Below are 24,781 nucleotides of genomic sequence, written 5' to 3' on the forward strand. Positions count from 1 at the left end.
CTTAACCTCTCTCTGTTTTAATATCTCTTTGCAAAATGGAAACAAAAATACACTCTCATGCCATAAGGATATTATGGGGATTAGCTAATTCTAGCATGTACTTTAAAAATATAGCACTTACACAGCATGTTAAGTAGTGTTGGAAGCCTGGCTTTCTTAAAAATCTATCAAGATTTAGGGTGATAACTTTTAAAAATACCCAATATTGGCTAATCTTTGCTCCTATGGAGGCCAATTACATTAGTTTTATCATTTTCTTCTAGGAGAACAGAGTTTGGGCAACACTGCACACCTTTGATTATCCCACCCTTACATGACTAAATTTTCATTTATTTATTTTTTATTTTTAAATGCGGAAAAATGTTCTATTTTCCTTCCTCAGAATCTGGGTATTTTTCATACTGTATCCAAGTTTAAGAGAAGTTACAACTATGATTCAATGAGCAAGTTAATCTGTAGAGGAGTTTGAAGTTTGTGCTCTCTATCTCTGCGGCCTGCCATTTTCCGCAGCTCCCATTGGCTGGGAACGGTGAACTGCAGCCACTGGGAGCTGTGGGGGGCCATGCCTGCAAATGGTCAACATCAGCAAAATGTCTCACGGCCCACAATCAGATTACCCTGATGGGCCACATGCGACTCGTGGGCCACAAGTGGCCCACCACTGCTCTGTACCCTAGAAAGTATTAGTAGTAAATTAATTGGTATTCTTAATACAAGTTAAGAATGTTTTTTCTTTTCCAAAGGCGAATAGGTTTCTGTGTGGCTCCACCTGGCTTTAATCTGGAGCTGCTGATTACTGAACAACTGGTGCAGCCACACTGTCACCCAACAGCTCTGGCATAGCTCAGCTGGACAGCCTGTGAGTCTTGTGAGGCTATCCCACCCACAGAGTCCTTGACTGATGAAGCCTACCATGTTCCCTGATTGGCCTGGGGATGCTGTTTAAGGCACAGGGGGAAACACTGGAGGCTATCTTTGCAACGAGGTGTGTCCTCAGCTTGCTGCTGCAATAGACCCTGTTACATGGGATCCTGATGCCTTGCTTCTCGTTCCTGGTTTTGGCCAGCTCCTGACACTTTGCCCTGCCTCTGTTCTGCTGACCTACTTGGCTCTGACCCAGCGTAGCTCATCAATCTTAACTCCAACTTGATTCTACAATATAACACTAGTATGAACGGCTGCTTCTGACCTTGATCCTCTGGATGGATCTCAGACCTTGTTATTGAGCCGCCTCTAACCAAGGCCCTGGCCTCAATCGGTACCTGGTAGCTGGGATCCTGACAATTTCCATTTGATACCTTTTTCAGATATTAATTGCCTAACTTGCCTAATAGCCAGACTTCTTTTATCCCAGGTCAGTATCACTTGGCTCCAACTCCTGTGGACTGTTTTGATATAATTGTGATAATGGAAACTTCTAATCCTTCATAGGATTTTTCTCTATAAGCAAAATATGATATGACATTTGTTGAGAACTTCTCCATTTAAACAAACACAACTATGTGCTACATATATGAGTTCTTTTATTTAAAAAAAAAACAGCTCTTCCTTTTCTTTCTTTTCAATAAGAAATACATGAGTTTCAAATTCTCTCAGATGTGCTGCTAGGACTCCAAAGTAGTATATAAAAATAGAGAAATATATTGTGTTTATTTTTTAGTTAGGAAGAACAAATATAAAACTCAGAAGTACAATGGAGAAATCTTTGGACATGGCTAACATTTTGGGTCCAGATTTTGGTACCTTTACATTGATTAGCAAATGGGCATAATTGGGAGGCAAGGTGCTGCTCAGTGAATCAGAATATGACCCTTAATTAAGGTGTAGAAAAGAGTAGGGGGACTATAATCTTAAACATCCTATATGCCAGTAGGGAGAGGCACAGGAGTCAATGAAAGACCTCTGGGGAAAGACAAACAAAATAGTATTTACAAAAAATGCATCCATTGTCCATGTTTATCATACAGTGGCAGACCAACAAAATAATATGTGAGAAATCAGGAGAAGTTACATGAGGATTTTCACTCCAAGGGGTGATAGGGTTCAGTGACATAATAAACATGATGTGACTGTGCTCATTATACTATGAGAGAGAGAGATCATACCACTGGTCAATACAAAACTACTCAAGATAGATAAGTCCCAGGCAGACTGTGAAGAGCTATGAAAGGATCTCTCAAAACTGTGAATGGGAAACAAAATGGCAGATGAAATTCAATGTTGATAAATGCAAAATAATGTATATTGGAAAACATAATCCCAACTATACATATAAAGTGATGAGGTCTAAATTAGCTGTTACCACTCGAGAAAGATCTTGGAGTCAGTGGGGATAGTTCTCTGAAAATATCCAATGTTCAGCGGCAGTCAAAAAAGTAAAAAGAATGTTGGGAATCATTAAGAAAGGGATCGATAATAAGACAGAAAATATTACACTGCCTCTATATAAATCCATGGTTCGCCCACATCTTGAATACTTTGTGTAGATGTGGTTGCCCCATCTCAAAAAAAGATATATTGGAGTTGGAAAAGGTTCAGAGAATGACAACAAAAATTATTAGTGGTATGGAGAGATTAATAAGACTGGGACTTTTCAACTTGGAAAAGAGATGACTAAAGGGGGATATGATAGAAGTCTATAAAATCATGACTGGTGTGGAGAAAGTAAATAAGGAAGTGTTATTTATTCCTTCTCAGAACACAAGAACTAGGGGTCACCAAATGAAATTAATAGGCATAGGCAGCAGGTTTAAAACAAAAGGAAGTATTTCTTCATACAATGCACAGTCAATCTGTGGAACTCTTTGACAGAGGATATTGTGAAGATACACTGAGTGCAAACTATATCTACTCTCTATTTTTCAACCTCTGATACATATCTATATTGTGATAACTATAACAGGGTTCAAAAAAGAACTAGATAAATTCATGAAGGATAAGTCCACCAATGGCTATTAGCCAGGACTGGCAGAAATGGTGTCCCTAGCCTCTGTTTGTCAGAAGCTAGGATTTGGCAACAGATCACTTGATGATTACCTTTTCTGTTCATTCCCTCTGGGGCACCTGGCATTGGACACTGTCGTAAGAAGGGATACTGGGCTAGATGGACCTTTGGTCTGTCCCAATATGGCCATTCTTATGTTCTAGATCTCAGTGAAGGGAAGTGCTTATGTTCTTATGTCAAGTTAGATTACTGGTCCCTCTAGTTTAGTATTCTGCCTCTGGCATTGGACATTAGTGATACACATTCCAAATTAATCACAAAGGGGAAAACAATCTTTGCATCTAATGATATTTAAATTCCCTCATTGTATTTTTTTTTTTTTTTGAAAAGGGAGATGTCCTATCTCCTAGAACTGGAAGGGACCTTGAAAGGTCATCAAGTCCAGCCCCCTGACTTCACTAGCAGGACCATGTACTGATCCCAAATCCATAAGTGGCCTCATCAAGGATTGAGCTCACAACCCTGGCTTTAGCAGACCAATGCTCAAACCACTGAGCTATCCCTCTCACAATAGTCTCGTAGCTGCTAATATTAACTAGTTGGTATATGACAACTATTTGAATTAGATTTGATTTATCCAAGGAACTAGCTTCTCTGAACACGTTCTGATTTACTTGGATACTGACATTCAAAAAATGGTACATGATTCCTAACTGCATCTACATATTAAACTCTATTTAACAGAATGAAATAATCTGAGATGTATGTGTAAGAATATAGAACCCATTTTTTGTTTTTCATTGAAATGCAAAATCTTGATGAAAAAATCATCAAAATGTTGATACTTGAAACTTTCCAACTATCTCTACCTTGGGGCTATGAGCAATCAGGCAAAGGTTAGAGCAGATGTAAGGCTGCTCTAACTTATGCTGAAGAGCATCCCAGTCCCTGGCTGGCCTCAGCAGTGACAAGAAGATGTCTGAAATGCACGTTTGTACTCCCATTTTTTTGAGCTTTGCTGAGTACAGAGCAGACCCCCAAAACAGGGTCCTAGAAGTTAAGTAAGTTAAACGTGTTTTGTATTTCCTTAGGTACATTTTTAATATGACATATAATGAATATTATTAACACAATTATCATTGACATGAGGCATACATCTAATTATGGTACACTGCATTGAAAATATACCATTCTCTGGTAGCTTATTTCATTGGATTTAACAAAGAATACCAGAAGAGCAGGAAAACTGGATTTCAACTCAACTCTGTATCTAACATAGCATCTACATTTCTTTTATCTTCACTATTTTATAAATCAGATGTTTCCAATGGCCTACCCTTAATCACAACTGCTCATAGCTTTCTCAGATTGTGAGCTGAGTTTAGGCAGTCTTGACATTGAATATGCAGCTACAATATGTACATGGGGAAATACTGTTTATAAACATGTTTATAAAGGAGGTATAGATGTTGTTGCTACTAAATGCATAAAAAGCCAAGACTTTTTAAAAGAAATTGCTATAAACATATTACAAACTACATTAGAAAGAATGTATCATTACCAGTCTGTCTCTGCTAATTTAACTTCAGCTTCCTGACCCCGGCTTTAGACTTTAAAAGGTCATGGAAACAGTCAGATAGGAAACATACATTGAGTGCAAATGGAAAATCTGAGGGCTTGAGTCTGTTTTAGGTTTTTATACTATTGCAACTAAACTTGGCACTAATGTTATCTGACTGGACACTATATCTACTCTTTATTTTTCATACATATCTATTTTTATCTTGGTTGGTAGCACTGGACAAACCAAAGGCCTATTGCTGCTCATAGGTAAGAGAAAAGAGAACCTGTGCATGGGCCTAATGATGATATTTTGTGCTTCATTATAATGTGAGCTCCCAGAGTCAGACTTTTGCTCCTGGGGGAGCGGGTGTGGCAGAAATTCCATGCCAGGCTCTTGCCTGACCGAAAGTGGCAAATGTGATTTGAGCAGTAAAGAACATTGGGAATAGATGTGGTGGGGAGAATGTTGGTCATGATGGAGCTTAGAATGGTGAAATACTGAAATGACCTTTGCCTCCTGACTGCATGTAAACACTGCAGAAAAAAGAAGTGACTTCTTGAATTAAAGCCCTTTTAGTTGCAGAAACCTGACCTAACTAATAGCTATAGGCCTGATCCAGAGCCCACTGAATACAGTGGAAAGATTTCTAACCACAATAGAATCTTTAGACTTCTTTCTGACACGTGTTGAAGCATTTCATTATTAAGCTATATTTTTTTCCTTTTTCTAATGGCTGCAATCAGGTCTTCCAAACAAAATTTTTGTTCAACACATCAGTATATTCTCTGCAGCTATTTAATAGTTCACAGATATCCTCAATAAAACTCTTCCCCTGCCCCCCATGAAACTCACCGTTTTGATTCATGTCACTACTGAACTTTTGGAATTCTTTTGCTAAAATGTCTGCCTCTCCTAAGTTGGAGACCTGTTTCATTATTTACTATAAGGCCAGGTATACATTTGCTTTTACTTTATCAGAGGCCACAATCAGCTTTTTAAAAAAATTCCAGCTAGGAACTCTTTTTGTGGTTTAGACATGTCCTTGGTCTTGGTACTCAGTAAGCATAGGGAAGTGATCACTTCCCATTCTATCTTTTTATGATTTCCCAGCTGCATTTGCTAGCTATATTATTTGTAGCTCAATTACTGTCAATTGACAGAGCAGGGATGGAGGACGTCTGCAAGGACTTCTATACAGAACTGTTCAAATCAAGAGTCAACGTCCCTCTCCCAATGCTCCAAGAGTCAGAGGAACATGCCCCCCCAATAATCGTCAGCAAAGTCCGAAGCGCACTACACCAGATGAAGAAGGGAAAAGCTCCAGGTAAAGATGGAATAGCATCAAAAATTATTTCCACAGGAGGTGAAAAACTTTGGAAGGCTCTCGCTTTAAGATTCGGTCGATATCTCGAAGAAGGAAAAACTACCATCAAGCTGGAAGGAGTCGAATACATCTTGCTACATGTACAAGATGGGGGATCGAGAAAATCTTAAGAACTATCACCCTATATGCCTGCTCTCTCATATCTATAAACTCTTTACAAAGGTGATAACGAACCGACTCTCGCAGATTCTGGATGAACAAAAACCGAGAGAGAAGGCAGGGTTTTGAAGAAATTTCAGCAGGATTGACCATATATTTACCTTTAGCCAGCTCCTAGAAAGAGTGAGGGAATACAAACTCCTGCTGTGCGTTGCTTTAGTTGACTATGAAAATAGCGTTGAGTTCAACAAAATATTAAAGGCTCTCGCAGAGCAGGGCATTAACATGCAGTACATCAGTTTGTTGAAGGAAGCGAATACTGGATGGACAACAGACATTACTCTCCTTGAAACTCCCCTCCACATCCCTATTGAGAAAGGCATAACGCAAGGAGATACAATTTCATCAAAACTATTTACTGCCTGCCTTGAAATGGTTATGAACAAAATCAATTGGAGGAATGGTGTTAATATAAATGAAGAACGATTATCTCATCTCAGATTCATGGATGACATCGTACTAATTGCCGAAAGTACCCACCAACTGCAGAGCATACTACGAAGACTCGACAAGAAAAGCAGTCAGGTCGGTCTGAAAATGAACCGTTGCAAAACGAAATACATGCGATCACATGTCTTACGAAAGCCTGAATAACGGTAACAGGAGAAGAAATATGAAGAAGTGCAACAGTACATATATTTGGGCTAAGAAGTTAATATGTGTCAAGACATGAACGGAGAACTCTCACGAAGTATTCAGGCAGGATGGTGTGCATATAATTCCATCAAGGACGTCCTCAAAGGAAAAATATACAAGACCACACATACAAATATCTTCAATTCAACAGTGCTGCCAGCCATGCTGTATGGCAGTGAAACATGGGCACTGATGAAGAGAGAAGAACAGCAGCTGTTGGTAGCTGAAAGAGCAATGGAACAAGCTATGTTGGGAATTTCCCTTCTGTATCGTATCTCAAATGAAATTATTAGAGAACACAGCAGTGTGAAAGATATTGTAGTGGAAAGCAGATATAATAAGAGATGATGGGCGGGCCACATAGCACGGTTCACAGACAATAGGTGGACTGCAATCATTACTGAGTGGTACCTGCGAGAACAGAAAAGACCACCTGGTCAGCCTCCAAGTAGATGGAAAGATGACATTGTTAAACATTTTGGATGAACGTGGAGAAGAAAGGCAAGAATGCGAGAAGAATGGCGGACGTGTTGTGATCGGCACAGTCTTAACGACAGCTGAAGACCGATCGATCCAGGTGATTATTTGTTGTGGTTCCCAGATCCAAAACAGGAAAGGATCCATCCACTGAATCAAATAAAATAGGTGCTTCTATAATGAATATTACAAGCTTACTCATATCAATAAATTATTCTACGCATTTCCCATGTGGTCAGTTTTCTTACTTCCCATAGTTCCTTATTGATATTAAAGTCACCACAAATTATGAATGTTTTTTTTGACATTAACTATTTTTTCTAGTTCTAAAATAACTAATTTTACATGGATTATAAACATTATAAACAGTTTTTGAACTGCATTATATTCACAACTTTGTTTCTGCACATCCTTTTCAACACAGTCCCTGTTTTATAAATACATAGATCCCCTCATCTGGTAGCTTCTTGATGCCTCTGGAGCATATCATATCATATATTCTGGAAGACTGAAGACAAATTTATTTATTAGCCATATTTATTCCACACATATTACGTCAGACTTGTTCCCATTTCAAAGATGGCTTTCTTAAATTCCTATCTATGCATTATTAAACTATGCACATTCCAGCTAAGGAGTTAAGAACATGTTATTTAAACTGTTTTATTGCCTTAATTTTAAATTGTGTAAATATAGTATTGTGCAAGGTTGTCTATAGATATTTTTCAGCTGCTTTTGCTATGTTTTTAATCCTCTCAGGTTTTCCCCCCCATCTGCAAGATGCAGTTAATTATTTCTATAATGAACGCTATAAACATCGCTTTACCTACACACAATACATCATCTTCCATTCCTCTCATATTCTCCTCCCTCATCAGAGATGTGTTTTGTTGCCCCTGTATATCTTTTCTCTTACTTGCGACTTTTCTTTTCTTTTTTCTATTTTCTGCAGTGAATACCTTTTGGTATTCCTCTGCATATGACACTTTTTGAATAATTTTATTTTTTGGTATTTCTCTAGCTTGTTCTGCTACTGCACAGTCTTTATATGCTGCACTGTGTTTTTCCCTTTGATTACTTCATTTGGGTTCTGTTCCTTCTACACAGTTCTCATATAAGTGATTTCTTCCACATTTACTGCACCTCATTGTAGCAGCCATTTGTAAGGGAACAATGTCCAAACCTTTGACAATTATAGCATTTTGGGGTGTGCGGAGGTTGGGAAGTGGGAATATATAATTTAATCCATAAATATTGATACTCCATTTAGATCCTATCTGGAAGTGTCCCACCTTTAAGTGTTATGCGTAAAGCCATAGATGGCTGGTTTTCTCCCTCTCTTGTACTAAGTAGCCATTTAACAAACAGTAATTTATCTTCACATATACTCCTTTTGATATCCTCAGACATTCCTAATAGCACTCCACACATTACCCCTCTTGCTCCTGTCAGGAATTTAGGCAGTTGGCAAGTAACTATCATTTTCCCTAAGGTTACAGTTTTAAGAAATTTTTCAGCTTGCTTCTTATGTATACATTCTATCCATAGGTCTCCACCTGGCATTCATTTAACTCTTTGTATCTCACCATCACTTTGCTTTATCCGTTCTGTCATTTTCAGGGGGTTAACATCTCATATTTTCAACTCTTCTGTCACTGATTTGACAATTATAAAATGTTGACTTTTACCCAGTTTTTGTTTTTCATTTCTATGTATTCCTTCTTTCCACACAGCTTGCTTCTACAGCTCAGCCTCACCATTTTCACCCAGAGTCCAGCACGCAGACCACCACCAAGCAGCCTCACCCCTTCCTGTGCCAGACTATCCCATTTTAAGTCTCGTCCCTCCAGGCAGAGCAAGCTTTGAAAGTGTGTCTGGATAGGGCTGGCTGAACTCAGAAGCGCTCATTAATGTCCTCTTTATTAGGGTTAGGGCATTCCCCGTCATACCTCCACAATATTACCCTCTGGCTCCTTCAGGTGTTTGTCAGTCTTCATCCTCTCTAGTGATTTATTAGCAGACATTTCACCACAGAAATATCACTTGTTTCTTCATATCTGAGTCTCAGTCTCCCTGGGTACAAAACAGCTGTCTCAGAAAATATATTCCTTATGCACAAAGCTTCCTGACTTTACCCAATAACCTAGAAGGGGAGCCAGGTATATATTTGGAATTTCCTTCCCTTGCAAAGAATTGTGTATTCCTCTCTCAAAGGTCAAAATATTTTTGTCACTGTCTCTCCAAATATATATTTGTCTATGGCAAGAAAGCCAAAGATGTATGCTATTATATCTTTACTGTCCATTTTCAAACATATTTTGCTCAAACAAATGTTTTAACCACCGAACTCATAAAGACAAGAAAGTGTTCCTGATTTGTCTTCTAATGGTGGCGATACTCATTGCTATTCTTTCCATTATACTATCTATTCCTCAGGGTCATCATATTTGCATAATAGTGCTTCAGACTTTTCCTCAAAAGAGAAAGTGATTTCCTGGGGAGTACCTAACTTGGTGTGGAGAAAATATAGAGGAGTAACTCTATGTAAAAAACTGAACCCACGATGTGGGAATGAAAGAACAATAACTTTCATGATTAGCCTGGCCTGGTGCCTTTTCATTAATAGTTATTCTACTAATATAGAGATGCATACATTTATCCATTTTTAAATGTCTAGGTCTCTGGAGACTGTTGTAAATCAGAAACTCCACTTCAGGGATGGAATATCTCTTGCACCTGAACAGGTTTTCCTCTGGCATCTAGTATGAGTGTGTGAAGGAGAGGTGTATGAAGGAGGAACTTCTCTTTTTGATTTCACAATGAACGTTCTGAGAGATCAGATGGAATCGCTGCAGAGGTGTTGCACAAATGGAGACAATGTAATGGTTTCTGGCATGATAATGCCTGTATTCCTTCTACTTACTTACTGCCCCAGTGATCTAATTGCAATATTCTGCCCTAAGAATCATTACATGCAGTCAAAATTTTCAGAACCACATCAAACTCAAGTTCAAAGAAGTATGTTATTCTGAGATCCATATTTTAGAGCAGAGTTTATGCATTAAGACACAGTTCTGGATATTTGCTGACATCTTCAGCAACTCTGACATTGGAAGAAATATGGTATTTAAATTAAAGATTAAGACTGCTTTAAGATCCACCATAAATCAGGAGATCAGCTATCTAGTTTTACTTTGTAGAACATTCTGTAAATACCAGATATTACTGTTATGACAGAATAGATCACATTACCAAAATTAAATTTAAAAAAAATCTAAATGTCCTTGGATGATTTATAAACAACTATAGAAGACTTAGTTTTGTGGTAAGACAGGCTGTTTCATTTCACATTGTAGAAAGTTATAATATAATAAGGGATGAGATTAACATGCATTACGTTCTATAATGAGAAACAAAAGGGGCAGACGTTTGAAACCTGATCACAAATATGTTTACACACAGAATGTTGTCATTGCAAACTACTTTAATTAGTTGCATGGCCCAACTTAAATCAGGATTTCAAGTTTAAATGTGATTGTCAGAAGTGGATAATATGTGTTTTTATATTTTACTTCAGTAGATCACTGGTGGTGAAATTTATTATTAAAGGGCCAAATTCAATCCTATCACAAGCGAGCACAAATTTATGGGAACTGGACCAGTGCTGAATCTGGTTCACTGTGACTACCCATAATTATTATTATTTGTATTGCAGTAGTCATGGGCCAAGACCCCAATGTGCCAAGCACCATAAAAAACATAGAAAGAAAGACTATCCGTACCCCAAAAGCTTTATAATATAAGTAGTCTAAGGCTACCAATCTGGTTTCCTAAAATGCAATGTACCAATCTGGTTTGCTAAGTACCAGTGCAGCCCTGCAGAACAAACTTGACAAACAATATTAGAAACTCAGAAGTCAGCATCAGCCAGTGTAATAAGATGAGGCTGGCCACAGACCAAATAGGTAGCAGGCTATAATTCTGCATTTTATCTTTACTAGAAGGTAGAATAAACAAAATCAATAATAGTATTTCAAGAGGCCTGGCAGAATTCATTTTTTATAGTTTTTTTACACATTATATCAATGTTTATTTGGAAATTGTTTTCTGATTTTTATCTATTTCGGTTTTCATGCTTGCACAAAATTGGGGGGGGGGGTCAGAAAATAATTGTTTAATGACAGTAGATGCTGAGTTTCCAAAAGTTAAAGCTTTATAACCATTAAAGCGCTATTTGTCAACATCATGTGAAAATATACAAAGTACATATCCTTAAATCAAATCCTAATAGGTTTTCAAGCAACACTTTGCTTTCTTTGCCTATCTGTAAATTTCAATGACTATCAATGGATTTTTTTTTATCTGTGCATATGTGTATAAGGTGAAATCAATTTTTTACTGACATTTACTGATAGATTTGGAGGGGATTAAATTTTATCAATAATACTAGGATTGAGTCTTGGGACTTAGAGTCTATCTACTTTCCCTTGATTTTTTCAGTTAATACCTTACCTAGCAGGTGTGATTGTTCATGGTCTTGTAGTTAAGGCTGATTGAAGATCAGGAAATGTGGGTTTAGTCCCTGGCACTCCTATGGACTTCCTGTGTGACCCTGGGAAACTCATTTAAACTCTCGTCCTCATTTCAAATGGGGATTATAGTACTGCCTGATCTCATAAGGTTGATGTGATGATAAATACTTAAAAAGCTTGGAAGTGATCAGTTACTATAGTGATAGGGGCAGCCTAAATATCTAGATGGATACTTGTCTTATTTTACCATATCTGTACAATAAGGGTAAGGTGGAGACACTTACTTCCTGTTGAAACTCACAGGAGTTTGATTTATAATTTATTATTTGCCATTTTTTTCAATGGCCAACTTCTAAAACTGAATTTTTTCCCCTACAAGAGGTGTTTGTATGTCTGGAATGTGAGGAGGGGATTTCAAACTCTAACACACTTTATAATACTTAATTTTAAAAACAGAATTTCACTGGCTTTCAGTTTCTTTCACATACATTTCACACAAATTATAGTCATCTGCATAATAACTACTTAAGAATTAAATAATTTTGAAGTCTGTCAAGTTGATCACTAAAAGCTTTGTTACCCTTCATAGACCCTGCTATTACTGCCCAACAACTAACCTTTTTTGTCTTTCTTTGACTTACCTTGGCATGCAAAATCAGCCCGATGTTATGTGAAAGCATGTAGGCTAGAGTCTAAATAATTAAAGTGCACATTTCCCAATCATTGGCAACACTACATTAATTTGTCAAGAAGATTGTACAGGGCAAATCAACTGTTTCTTTAAAAAAATAACCAACATTCATTACTATGCTGAGGTAAAGTAATAACAGTAAAAGTAAACTCAAGACAAAGTAAATGTTAACATTCTATGATTAAAAAAAGCAGCTGACATAGCAGAATGCACTAAAGCAATGAACAAAGTCTATTCAGGAGGAGAGGTATATAATATAAGGTAGCTGTTTACAAGCTTGTAGACTGCATTATGTTCCATCATGCTGCCATGCAAAAAAGGCAAGATATATGAGCAATCCTCTCTTCTTAGACTGATGGAGATTTGCTGTACAAAATAATGATGTTTGTAGTCTACATATGACAAAATGGTGTTCATAATTCACGGCTCATGAACCACCTGTTTCTGTGAACTTAACATTAAAAAGGGGGAAATACTTTTTTTTTAAATCCCCTAAATATAAACATTACATGCTATGTATATCAAAACAACTTCTTATGTTCTACAGAATATCAAAACTATTTAACAGTAACTTCAAACACAATTGTCACATGCACTATTGAAAATTAACCAGCAAGGTGTTAAGCACCATAAACTGAACCCTGATAGAAGTTGGCAGAGGTTGAGGGCCCCCAGCACCTCACAGAAATGCTTAGCCCCTTGTAAAGGCACGCTCTAAATGGATAAGTCATATGTATTTAACCTAAATTAACTTAACCTTCAGTGATTTATCATAGCCCTACAAGAAGACTAAAGTATTTCCTGTCCTTCAAGATGTCATTATCTTTGCTAGGTTAATACTCCCCAAGGAGCTTTGTCAGTTACAAATGTCTGTGTCCCTTGCTTTCATGCTTATGGAGTACCTGAAAGGGGAAGTGGTATTACAGAAGGTCCTGATTTTGGTGGGACTCTAGGAGTGTGCAAGAGTTACTGGGGAGCCCTGGACAAGCTAGCATTAGTGTTACAGTTAAAATCCATTTCTCAGAAGGGATACTAAACAGAGGACCTGTACCCAGAGAATATACCTAGATCCCAAGCCAAAGACAGTGCCAGGGATCTGCTCAGACCCAGAAAGCCAAGAGCATATAGGATTTAGTGGATGGATCTCAGTACAGCTACCTGGTAAGTCTTTGTGGGTAGTTCTCTGAAAACATCCACTCAATGTGCAGCAGCAGTCAAAAATGCTAACAGAACGTTGGCAATCATTAGGAAAGGGATAGGTGATAAGACAGAAAACATCATCTTGCCTCTATATAAATCCATGGTACACTCACATCTTGAATACTGTGTTGAAATATGGTTGCCCCATCTCAAAAAAGATACATTGGAATTGGAAAAGATACAAAAAAGGGCAACTAAATGATTTCTCTGTGAGGCGAGATTAATAAGATTGTGACTTTTCAGCTAGGAAAAGAGACGACTAAGGGGGACTATAATAGAGGTCTATAAAATCATGACTGGTGTAGGCGAAAGTAAATAAGGAAGTGTTATTTACTCCTTCTCAAAACACAAGAACTAGAGGTCACCAAATCAAATTAAGCAGCAGGTTTTAAAAAAACAAAAGGACGCATTTCTTCACGCAATGCACAGTCAACCTGTGGAATTCTTTGCCAGAGGATGTTGTGAAGGCCAAGACTATAACATTGGAATGACAAGAACGGGATAAATGCATACAGGATAGGTCCATCAATGGCTATTAGTAGGGCAGGGATGTTGTCCCTAGTGTCTGTTTGCCAGAAGCTGGAAATGGGTGAGTGGGGATGGATCACTTGATGATTACCTGTTCCTGGCATGATGATTACCTCGGGGCACCTGGCATTGCCCACTGTCGGAAGACAGGATACTGGGCTAGATAGACCTTTGGTCTGTCCCAGTATGGCCATTTTTATGTTCTGGATCTCAGTTAAGGGAAGTGCCTGGAAAGAGAAAGTTCTCCTAAGGGAGAATATCTCCCAGAGAACCTCAGGCCCCAAGGAGATGGGATGTGTGATCTGTGAGCCAAAGGGGTTAGACTTTATTTCAAGTTTATCTGTTTTTAATAAAGTCAAATCCCAGTAGAGGAATTTGTTATTACATCCTTTTGGATTGTGTGGCATTTTAAGGGGCCCTGAAAGAAGGGAAAATGAGGAACTGAGGCAGAGAGTGCTTGTAGCACCACATGAGGTCAGCAAGAGGCACAATAGGGCAATGTGACAGAGTGGGAGCCTTGGGCTGGCTCACCACTCTGTGTATTTTGTAAGTATTCCCACATAAACCAAATCAAAAGAGAATTGATTAGGATTGGGTAATTAATCAGTTGACAATGGGATATAGCTTGTCAGCTGGGGACTGCTAGATGAGAAACAGGGAGGGAGAGAGGGAGGCTAGAAGGAGGACAAAGAAGCTGAGGATTTCAGGTTGGGTAGACCTTCATTCCCTCTCACTTGTATAGGAAGTAGGTAGAAGTTTGGGAAAAGCCTTATGGTGATGGGACATAAAGCTGCATAAGACACTATAAATAAAGTTCATTGTGGTGAACATACATAAGTGTTTGAGGACTGCTTACAAATAGACATTTAGGGTGAGGGAGAATGCCGTGTGACAGGCAGTTCATTGCTGGTTATAACATACTGTATGCTTCAAGTTTCACTAAAGTCTTTCTAATTTTTTTGTCCTTCTCTCGTTCAAGAACAGAGCAAAGGGATTTTGCATACCACCTACTACATTTCTCCCACCTACAAAAGAAGCACTATAGATCCCAGTAGTATCACCAAATTAATTATCCCCAGGGGAGAAGGACTGAGCCCAGGCTGGAAAGGTGTTTAGCCTGTGAAAGAAATACCTGTGATTTTTAAGCTGCAAGCAAGAGCAGCTTGCCTTCAAGAAACTCTTCAATCTGCCTAAAACAACATTTAGGGTGAGGAACTACTACTTGTAACTAGATTCTTTAGTGTATTAAACTTACTTTGCCTGTTTATTTTATTTGCTCAGTAATCTGCTTTAATCTGTTTGCTATCTCTTATAATATGTCTTTTGTAGTTAATAAACTTGTTTTTGTTTTCTCTAAAGTCGGGGTTTGTGGAACTCATGAGGGTGGGAGTGAATTTCATGAGTTTACATTGTACAGTTTTCTGTGCAGCGCAAGATGATACAATTTTGGGTTTACACTCCAGAAGGGATGTGCACTTTGAGTGCTGGGCAATTCCCTAGCTGAAGCCTTCCCATGAAGTGCTTATTTCAGTGTCTGTGTCTTTCTGCAGCTGGGTGTGTCCCCACCTGTGTGTGTGTGCGCGCGCTGGAGGAGGTTTGAGGGGCTGGCTCAGCAGGACAGTGCAAGGGAGCTCAGGCTGGTGGAAGAGGCGGGCTCATTGGGACAGCAGTATATCAGGTGGCACACCAGGGAGGGAGGGGGGCCTCAGTGGGGTGCAGCAAGCAGGGTAATGTGTACAGCTTGTTGCTCTAAGACACTAGTGGTGATTTTCAGTGAATTTTGAAGTTTGTTGGCTAGAGAACAGAGAAAGTCATTAGCCACTTGTTATTTTCTGTTTGCTTATTTCAGGTAAGGGAAGTAGGGACAGAAAAGCAGCAAGATGAGTGAAAATAGTTAAACAGTTGTGAAATTGGAGCTCTGCAGATTGCAGGCAACAGAAAATGAAAAAGAACAGAAAAGATCTATGGACTTACAGGAAGCAGAAGAAGCCAGACCAGGGATCGGCAACCTTTGGCACGCGGCTCACCAGGGTAAGCACCCTGGTGAGATGGGCCAGTTTGTTTACCTGCCGTGTCTGCAGGTTCAGCCAATGGCAGCTACCACTGGCCGCAGTTCGCTGTCCCAGGCCAAAGTGGCGCGGGCCGAGGGATGTGATCTCCAAAAATCCACAAATGGGAATGCTTGTGTCTTGCATACAGCAAGACAGGGGACGTTGCTGAATATTTCATTACCTTTGAGTGGCTGTGTGTGATCCATGAGATTCCTGAGGATCAAAAGATGACTATTTTGGTTGCAAAGTTGTCTGGGAGAGCTCTGTATATATTCAATAAAATGCCAATTGATGATGCTTCAAACTATGCTAAATTCAAAGGAAATGCTAAATTCAGTTTCAGATTACACCTGAATCATGTAGAGTAAAATTCAGAGGCCTTAAGAGAGGGGCTGGAATGAGTAATGTGGAATATGTAAACCAAACTAGATAAGTGGGTGAGGGGAAAAGGGTATTTCAAGCTTTGAAGAAATATGTGATCTTGTTGCTCAGAAGCATTTCCTGAATATGTGTAGTGATGATGTAAAACAGTGTCTATGGGACAAAAAAGTGAAAACTGTTGAACAACATGCTACTTTTGTGGATGGTGTGGATGAAGTTGAGCAGTGTCAAGCATCCTTTAGAAATAAATCACAGGCAGAGAAGTTTAAATTTGGTGAGAAGCAGGGTTCCCGTTTTACCCCGGGGAAGAAGGAGGATGGATGGGAGGCTGGATACTCACCTCTCTAGGTTCATTCATTTATTCCTCATCCCAAATCTCCTATAAAAACAGAAGAGCCCAGAAATGTGCTATTATTGTAATTTCACTGAGCACCTGAGGAATTAATGCTGAGTGGGAACAGGCAGCAAACAACTCATGTAAATGCTGCTACCCAGAGCACAGAGGCACTTCAGGCAATTGCCACTTATCAGACAGGGTTTGTAAAAGTAGCCACTGCACAGCCTGGAAAGAAGCACATAAAGGCTGTCAGAGTTAATTGCAAATAAAACCCTGGGTAGAGGGATACAGGTACCGAAATGTCTGTGGTCAGGAAAGACCTTGTTCAGGAGAAAGACATACTGCAAGGAAGGATGGCACAGCTTTTGTTACTAGGAAATCATAAAATCCTTGTCCCTTTGGCTAAAGTGCACATGGAAACAGAGGATCTGCAAGCTGAATTAACGGTTGCTTCTATTTCTGATAACTCAAACCAATTATTACTAGGGAACAACTTTTTCAATGTGGCTCAGGCTGTCCAGGGATCTGTCAGCCACAAGGAGAAATCTTGTTCTGAAGTCCCAGAGGAAAAGAGTTAATTCTCAGTAACTGCTGGAGGAATGGGGAAGTGTCTCTTTAATTCCTCTGCAGAAGTAGAGAATAGTCTGCTACCGGGGAAGATGGGTTGTTGAGGCCAGCTCCTATGGCCAGGTGGCTAAAGGCAGCTTTTCCTCAGGGGAAAGGAATGTTTTGCATGTCTATGAGAAGGCTGTCCAGGTTGCTGGCTGCCAGCAGATTGCAGACAAGTGAGGGACAGATCTCACTCTAGAATGCATAGGGAGATGTGTTCTAGAGGGAAGCCCAGAGGAGGGTGGTGGAATCCTAGAGATCGCTGCAGTTTTTGAGAGTTCCATGGCCTCTGTAGCTGGAGGCAAGTCCAATTAAAAAGCAGGGGGGGCGGGGAGGAAGGGTTCAGTGCTCACCAGTGAAGGGAGAAAGGGTACCCCAATCCAGGTCCCATTTTTGCAAAATGTTGCTCCTGATCTACTTGTGAATACTAATTTTTGTCTCTTTAAGGCAGGGTGAAAGTCTTTCTAACGACTTGGGGGGGGGGGGGTCAGTGAAAATGCTAATGACCCACCTGAGAAAGTGGAGGAGGACATACTGTCCTGGGCAGGTAAAATCCTCCTAATAGCTAGGCAAGAGCTGAGAAAATGGGGTGGGGAGGGTTCCATCACTAGGAGTGAGAATTACAAAAAATCCCCAGGAGGGGGGTGAATTTTTCACATGGGCATAGCCCAGGAGATGTAATGCAGCTTTCCAGGGGGTTGACCAGTAACATGCAAGGTCTCCTTATGCCCTTTCCTCATCAAAGCCCCAAAGACATATATGAATTGAGAACCTTTACTAAACGGGAAGAAAGGCCAGTATCAGAATACATACTGTGGTTCAAGAAGGGGTTATGAAATATAATGACTATTGAACAAACTGGACTGTCTAAACAGAAGGTATGGTATAATAAATATACTTGGAAACACCTCCCCGTAATTAAGTTGCTGGTACTATTGAGCCTCATGCCATACAGCTAATTGGTCGTAAAAAAAGAGTGTAATGTGTGTAATTTGGGGGGAGGGGAGTTTTGAACATGCTTGGAGTGGTAACAAGGAAGTCTAGTAAGAACACTACTTTTCAGCTAGTACCTGTAAATGGGCTTAGAGCTTGGCATGGCAGAGAAAGCATAACAAACCTAGACTGCTGTGTGGAAGGGCAAACTGAGGCACACCACCTCATGGCATTGGTGGCTAAATGCCAAGACACCTATACTCTAAAAGATATTGATATCTACATTGTGTTAATAATGCTGCACACTAGAATGCTTTCAGGCAACTTGAAAAAAGAAACCCAGAACTTTGTAAAAACACTTGTTGATAAAAAATAATTTTTTTGGTAACACTGGGAAGTTAGATAACCAAGAATTGTAGGCACACTGCCTTCATATTCGTTAGTGACTAACCATCTGGCAGTAATCTAAGGGAGGAAGTGTGACATATTCTTCATAGAAATATTGTTATAATATGATTATAGTATATTTAAGATGCATTTTATGCAGGATGGGTCATATGAGGTATGACTGGAAAGGTTATGAGTTACTGAATATGATTATCCTATTTGTATGAATGTATCATTTTTTGTATTTAAAGTTAGGAATATTGACTATGAATCTGCACTACAATAGTGTTTGCACCTGGGGAATGCCTACTAGACAAAATTCAATTAGTCTAGGTGGTTAGCTGGGGACAAGTCAATGAACCATTAGGGAGAACAGTAGGTTTTTGAAGATGCTAATCCCACCTTCCTGGGAGTCTACAAACAACTTTTGGCTCATGGCTGCTTTGACACTCCAGGGTGATGTGATTAAGTCACCTGGCACTGAACTCCATCATAGAATAGCAGTATTTTTCCAATGGGGAGGAGGGTACCACGCTGGAAAACAAAGGAATCCCACCATATGTAAAACTTATTTAAGGCAGGAGATAGATATAATCAGGGTTCATTCTTCACTGAATCCCTGCCCAGAATGACTGTTGGAAACATCTAAGAAACAAAAAGAAAGGGGAGAGAAGGACTGGGCCCAGGCTGGAAAGGTGTCTGGCCTGTGAAAGAAATACCTGTGATTTTTAAGCTGCAAGCAAGAGCAGCTTGCCTTCAAGAAACTCTGCAATCTGCCTAAAACAACATTTAGGGTGAGGAATTACTACTTGTAACTAGGTTCTTTACTGTATTAAGCTTACTTTGCCTGTTTATTTTATTTGCTCAGTAATCTGCTTTAATCTGTTTGCTATCCCTTATAATCCATCTTTTGTAGTTAATAAACTTGTTTTTTTTCCCTCTAAGGTCAGTTTGTGGAACCCATACTGCGGGAAGGGTGGGGGGGAAATGTGTATAGCTTCCTCAACATTGAGGGAGGGAGTGAATTTCATGAGCTTACGTTGTACAAATCAATTATTTCTTGTATTACAGTGCATGTAGTTCCTGATCCTTTTTATGCTGGAGGAAGGATTACAGGATTAAGGATTATGGAAAATAGTTCTCTTACCTATCAGTATTAAATTTATCATTTAGATTAAAAACTAATTCGAAGTATTGTATATTTCAATTCAAAATGGAGCTTTCTTTCGATCAGTTTAATTGTAAAGTACTTAATTTCTTAGCCCACAGAAAAAAATGATAATCCAGTCACAAGTAAACTGTGATTCCTACCTGTATTCTGTTAATTAATGTGATAAATCAGACATTGTCTTCTGGGTCAGACAAATACCAATAGGATACTACCCTAAGTTTAATAACAAGTGATTTAGCAGATAGTGATTGACAAAAATTCCATTGAAATAAGATACATGGTTCTAACTTCTCAGAATCACTGCAATCAATGCTATAAACATGATTTTCAAAAATAGGTGCATTGGGATAGGCTACTAAAAGTATATTTAGACATTTAACCAAAGGCCAGATTCATAAGAAACGTAAGTGCCTAACTGCCATTTTAGGTACCTACATCTAACATCTAGGTGCCACTGGCATTCACAAAACCTTACTTCTTGGGCCATAGAGAGAGTGAGAGTGACCCTCCAGTCTTGGGTTAGGGCACTCATGGGACACTCTGGGTCCAGCCCCGTTGCTTCGATAGCTCTGTAGTTATTTGTCCAAAGTGGAACAGCTTCTACAGGAGAGGTAGAGTAAGAGTTGTATCAGATTATTCTATAGCCCAGCAATTAGTGCTGAGAGGTAGAAAACCCCTGTTCAAATCTCACCGCCGGGCCCCCCCGCCCACATCAAGCAGAAGAGAGAATTGGACCTGAGTCTCCCACAACCCAAATGAGAGATCTAATCACTAGGCTAAAAGATATAAGATGAGCAGCAACAGCACCACCGCATCCTCCACTGGTCCTTGTAAAAAATGACATAGGAATCTGATTCTAGGAGAGCGTTCCCAGTTGTGGATCACAAGGTGGGATAGGAACCTCCCAACAATCCAGACCTACGTGTCTAACTCTGTGAGATGGGTGGGACTTCAGACACACCCCTGTCATTGGCATCTCTCCCTGGCTAGCACAGGCAGCTCCCCACTCAGCATGCTGGCTTTTGTGGATACCAGTTTTAGGTGCTTATCTCTCCCCATTCATTTTACAGGGTACCTAGGTGCCTAACTCAGGCTTTGTGGATCCCAGTGATTTTTAAGGCATTTAAAAGTTAGACATTGAAACACCCTTTGAATCTGGCTATAAGTGGCCTAAAAAGTGAGTAACACCCATTGAAGGCATCCAGATGAGTGACCATCATTTTTACCACAAACCATCATGCATTTTGTTTATGCAATGCACATACATCTTTTTTTGTTGTTGTTAGCATTTTCGTATGCATCCACCTGTAATGAAAGGCATTCCTACATTACCAGGAACCTGCATGTCTTCGAGGGAGAGGAAAATGATAAATTGCACAGTCTAGAGACATTTAGAAATGAAGTGTGATAGCTTTTTTTTTACATAATAATGTTTGAATTTAATGTAGAGTATCTAATGACACAGCAGGGCTAGAATGAAATATTTTTTACCCAGTTGGTAATTTTTTACTAGATTTCCAGTGCTATAAATCTGGTGTTTCTAATATTTTAGTGCACAGGATTTTAGACCTTAAGCAGGTTTAATCTCCAATATTTTTCAAGCCATCTGAGGAATCGTACTATCTAATTTTGCCCATAGTTATAGTCCATGTATGTACAGTCTCAGTGTAAGTGGCTTGGTTGCCCGCATATGAAGCAAATCCTTGTCACTGAGGGATTCTTGCTTGGTATCCCACAACCACTATCACTTTCATGAAGGGGCTCCTCCTAAGGCCAGCAGCACTTCCTCAGCCTGGATCCTGGCCCCAAAATACCACCATTGATCTTCAGCTTTGTCCTTGCCAAGATCAAGTTGTCAGGGACCTTTCATGCCCCCTTCATTCCTTTTCCCTTCTGTGGCATTCATCAACTGGGGTGAGGTTGGGCCACCCTATGAGGTCTGCTGAGGGAACAGTGGTGTGTAGATAATTCTGACATAATGCTACTGCATTGTAGAGGTCTTTGGTACAGTTTTGCCTCACCCACTCTGACTTTCTGAAGGGGAGGATTTTGATAAACTGCCCCAAGACTACTCTTTCAGCTACATGGGTTCCCATTTTCTTATCAGGCAGGACCAATGCTCACAGTGTTCTCTTAGACATTGGGCCACCTCCCATGGCTGTGTCCCAGGTGGAAACCTTTCCCACTGGAATCACTGGCAATGAATCTCAGCCAAAATGCCAAAGACAAACAAGCTGTCACAACCTTAGATTAACTAAAGCTGTTTTTATGTATACTACCATTCCTTTCCCCAATACAATACATTTTCTATCAAAGTCCTTATTCTCTTTGAAGATCTCCCAAATCCTCTGAAAATATGTTGAAGATTGAAAACTTTCTTTCTGTGCCCCTGTATTTGTACCAAGTCATTTGGAAACCCAGCCCTCAGCCTACACTAATGCAGCTCCCCACGGAACTGGCTTTGGGGTTAGAGAAAGCAAACCACACCTAATTATATTGTAGAACACACAGCTTGTGTTCAATCTGGGTTTCATTTAGTTTCATGCATGGTGTGCTACACAGTCATCAAGCATTTAACTATAGCCCACCTCCCATAAAGACAAGGATGGGATGTGGCAGAAAATCCTTGGGATAATGGTGCTCAGACACAGGGCAGTGATCCAAAGAGACAGATATTGCCTATTTGGATGTTTGTACTACACCGTACTGGGAGTGGCATAATGAAACTTTGTTTGTGACTTGGACATGTGTAAATCGGATATACTGCTCAGAAAACACAGCACTGGATTCTGTGGTTCACTATGTACATAATGCCCCCTCCCCCCCGTCTCTGGTGTAGAAGGCATGCCAGGAGTAGGTTGAGGGTTGGGTGGGGACAGGAATGATGGTGATATAGCTGAGCTCTGGTATGCTGATTCTCCATTGACTTAGGTTCCTTTAGTGACACTGTGCCAGTGGTATAAATCAAAGCTATTCCTCATTAGTTCTAACTTACACCCCAGCCAGGCAGAACAAATCAGGGAGCTGCAATTCACTTTGCTCAAGCACATGAAGGCCCAATTGGTCTTAATGTGTGCAGCACAAGCTGAATCACAATTCATCTCCAGAATAGCACCAGGTAAATTCACATGCAAGCCTACAAATAGTGCCATGTACCTTTGTACTGTAGTCTGGCTGACTTATTACAAGTGAAGTTGACCATGTATTTGCATTGTTTGTGGTTCTAATCCCAAAACAAATGGATAGGGATCAGTGAAATGTTCCCTTTCTGTCTATCATGCAATCCCATTATCATGTCTTTCTGTTACATGCACCTAGAGACTCATTTTTAGCAAACATGACAAAATACATCTACAAATGGAAGCAACTTCAGACAAGGCTGATTTGTGTATCATATTGCCTTTCTTGAGAGAGAGTAAATGTTCACATAGGTATTGATAGAATTTGGCCCTAGCATCCAGTGTTTTCCATTTGAGATGAGATATATTGTTGGATGGTTTCTGAAAAGCAGCAACAGTTGATGTAAGCAACACAGTGTGTACACTGACACTGAGTCAACCTAACTCCATCGACTTAAGTGCAACACTTCTTCCAGAGGTGGTTATTAAGTCAGTGTAGTGGGCAAGTTACATTGGTGGGAGCTACATTTTAGAATAGACGCTTACAGAGTTAGGTCGATGTAAGCTGCCTTATGTTGACCTAACTCTTTAGTGTAGACCAGGCCTGAGGCTCTACAGGTTCCTCAAGAAACTAAAAAAATCCACTATAAAATTAATAAAATGTGGGGCTTTCTAAATTTGTGGGAAAATATTGCTATAATATAAGTGTCTGTCTTTCCATAAAAAATTCAGGGACATATTCCTTCAGCAGGTTTGTGATTAGTACTTTTGGTTCTATGAATGTTAAAAGTCTTATATATGACTTCTACTGCCTTTGCTGAAGAAAAACCATGTGCAGTATTTTGTATGCCAGGTAGTACATGGGAAATTTAACTTAAAATCATATCAGTATTGTATTTATCCTCCATCGGATCGTCTTTAGTGCATAATTAGGATAAATCAATAATTTCAACACATCTTGAAAAACTAATTTTTATAGACTTTATGAATTATTACTTTAGTCAAAAGCAGGAATATTATAGCTCAGTTAAATCAAAATATGAATTATGACCAATATGATACATTAGTATGCACCATTAAGTAGTAGCAACAGTCATGATAGGATGACAGCATCTGTGATTTCTCTGTTTAATCCTCTCATCCTGTATGACAATTGTGTATTCAAAAACAGTGCATTTAAAAGTAGTAAACATAATAAAGCAATACAGTTTCTGCACCTCATTTTATAGCAACAGATACAGTGAACTAAGATATTAAAATGAATCTCAAAATGTACAGAAACAAAGTATTCGCTGAAAATCTGCTAGGATATTTAACCCAGAGCACCATCTAGTGATATATTTTGGGGGAAATAAGTACATACCCAGTAGTTTATATGATATATGTTTCTGTTTTAAAACATAATCCTTTAAATTTAAGCTTTGATGGGATTGTTGGGTGCTACACTTAATCTATTCAAATTTAGGAGCTCAAAATAATATAATCTGGCAATTTATTGTGGTTTAAAATGAATTTAATTACCACAAAGCTGCTTGCTTGCTTTTTTTAACTCCCCAATTAATTTAGGAATGTGAATGTCCAGGGTCTATAATGTTAATGTTATAATTTCAAAAACTGATAATTTTTATAAAATCTGATTATCAAATAATTGATAAATACACTTCTATCACATTTCCAT

At 39.2% G+C, this 24,781-nt stretch overlaps 1 long non-coding RNA gene across 1 annotated transcript in view; it reads left to right on the forward strand.

The window, feature by feature from the left end:
- LOC135983983 (uncharacterized) overlaps positions 1-16,146 on the forward strand; it is a 71,204-nt gene extending 55,058 nt beyond the window's left edge. The window contains exons 2-3 of the long non-coding RNA XR_010601879.1: positions 15,095-15,322; positions 15,965-16,146. This is a non-coding gene — a long non-coding RNA (uncharacterized LOC135983983). The remainder of the gene's footprint in view (positions 1-15,094; positions 15,323-15,964) is intronic.
- Positions 16,147-24,781: the final 8,635 nt, after the last annotated feature.

This window comes from Chrysemys picta, chromosome 1 (assembly GCF_011386835.1).
Source record: "Chrysemys picta bellii isolate R12L10 chromosome 1, ASM1138683v2, whole genome shotgun sequence".
In the NCBI taxonomy this organism is placed as follows: Eukaryota; Metazoa; Chordata; order Testudines; family Emydidae; genus Chrysemys; species Chrysemys picta.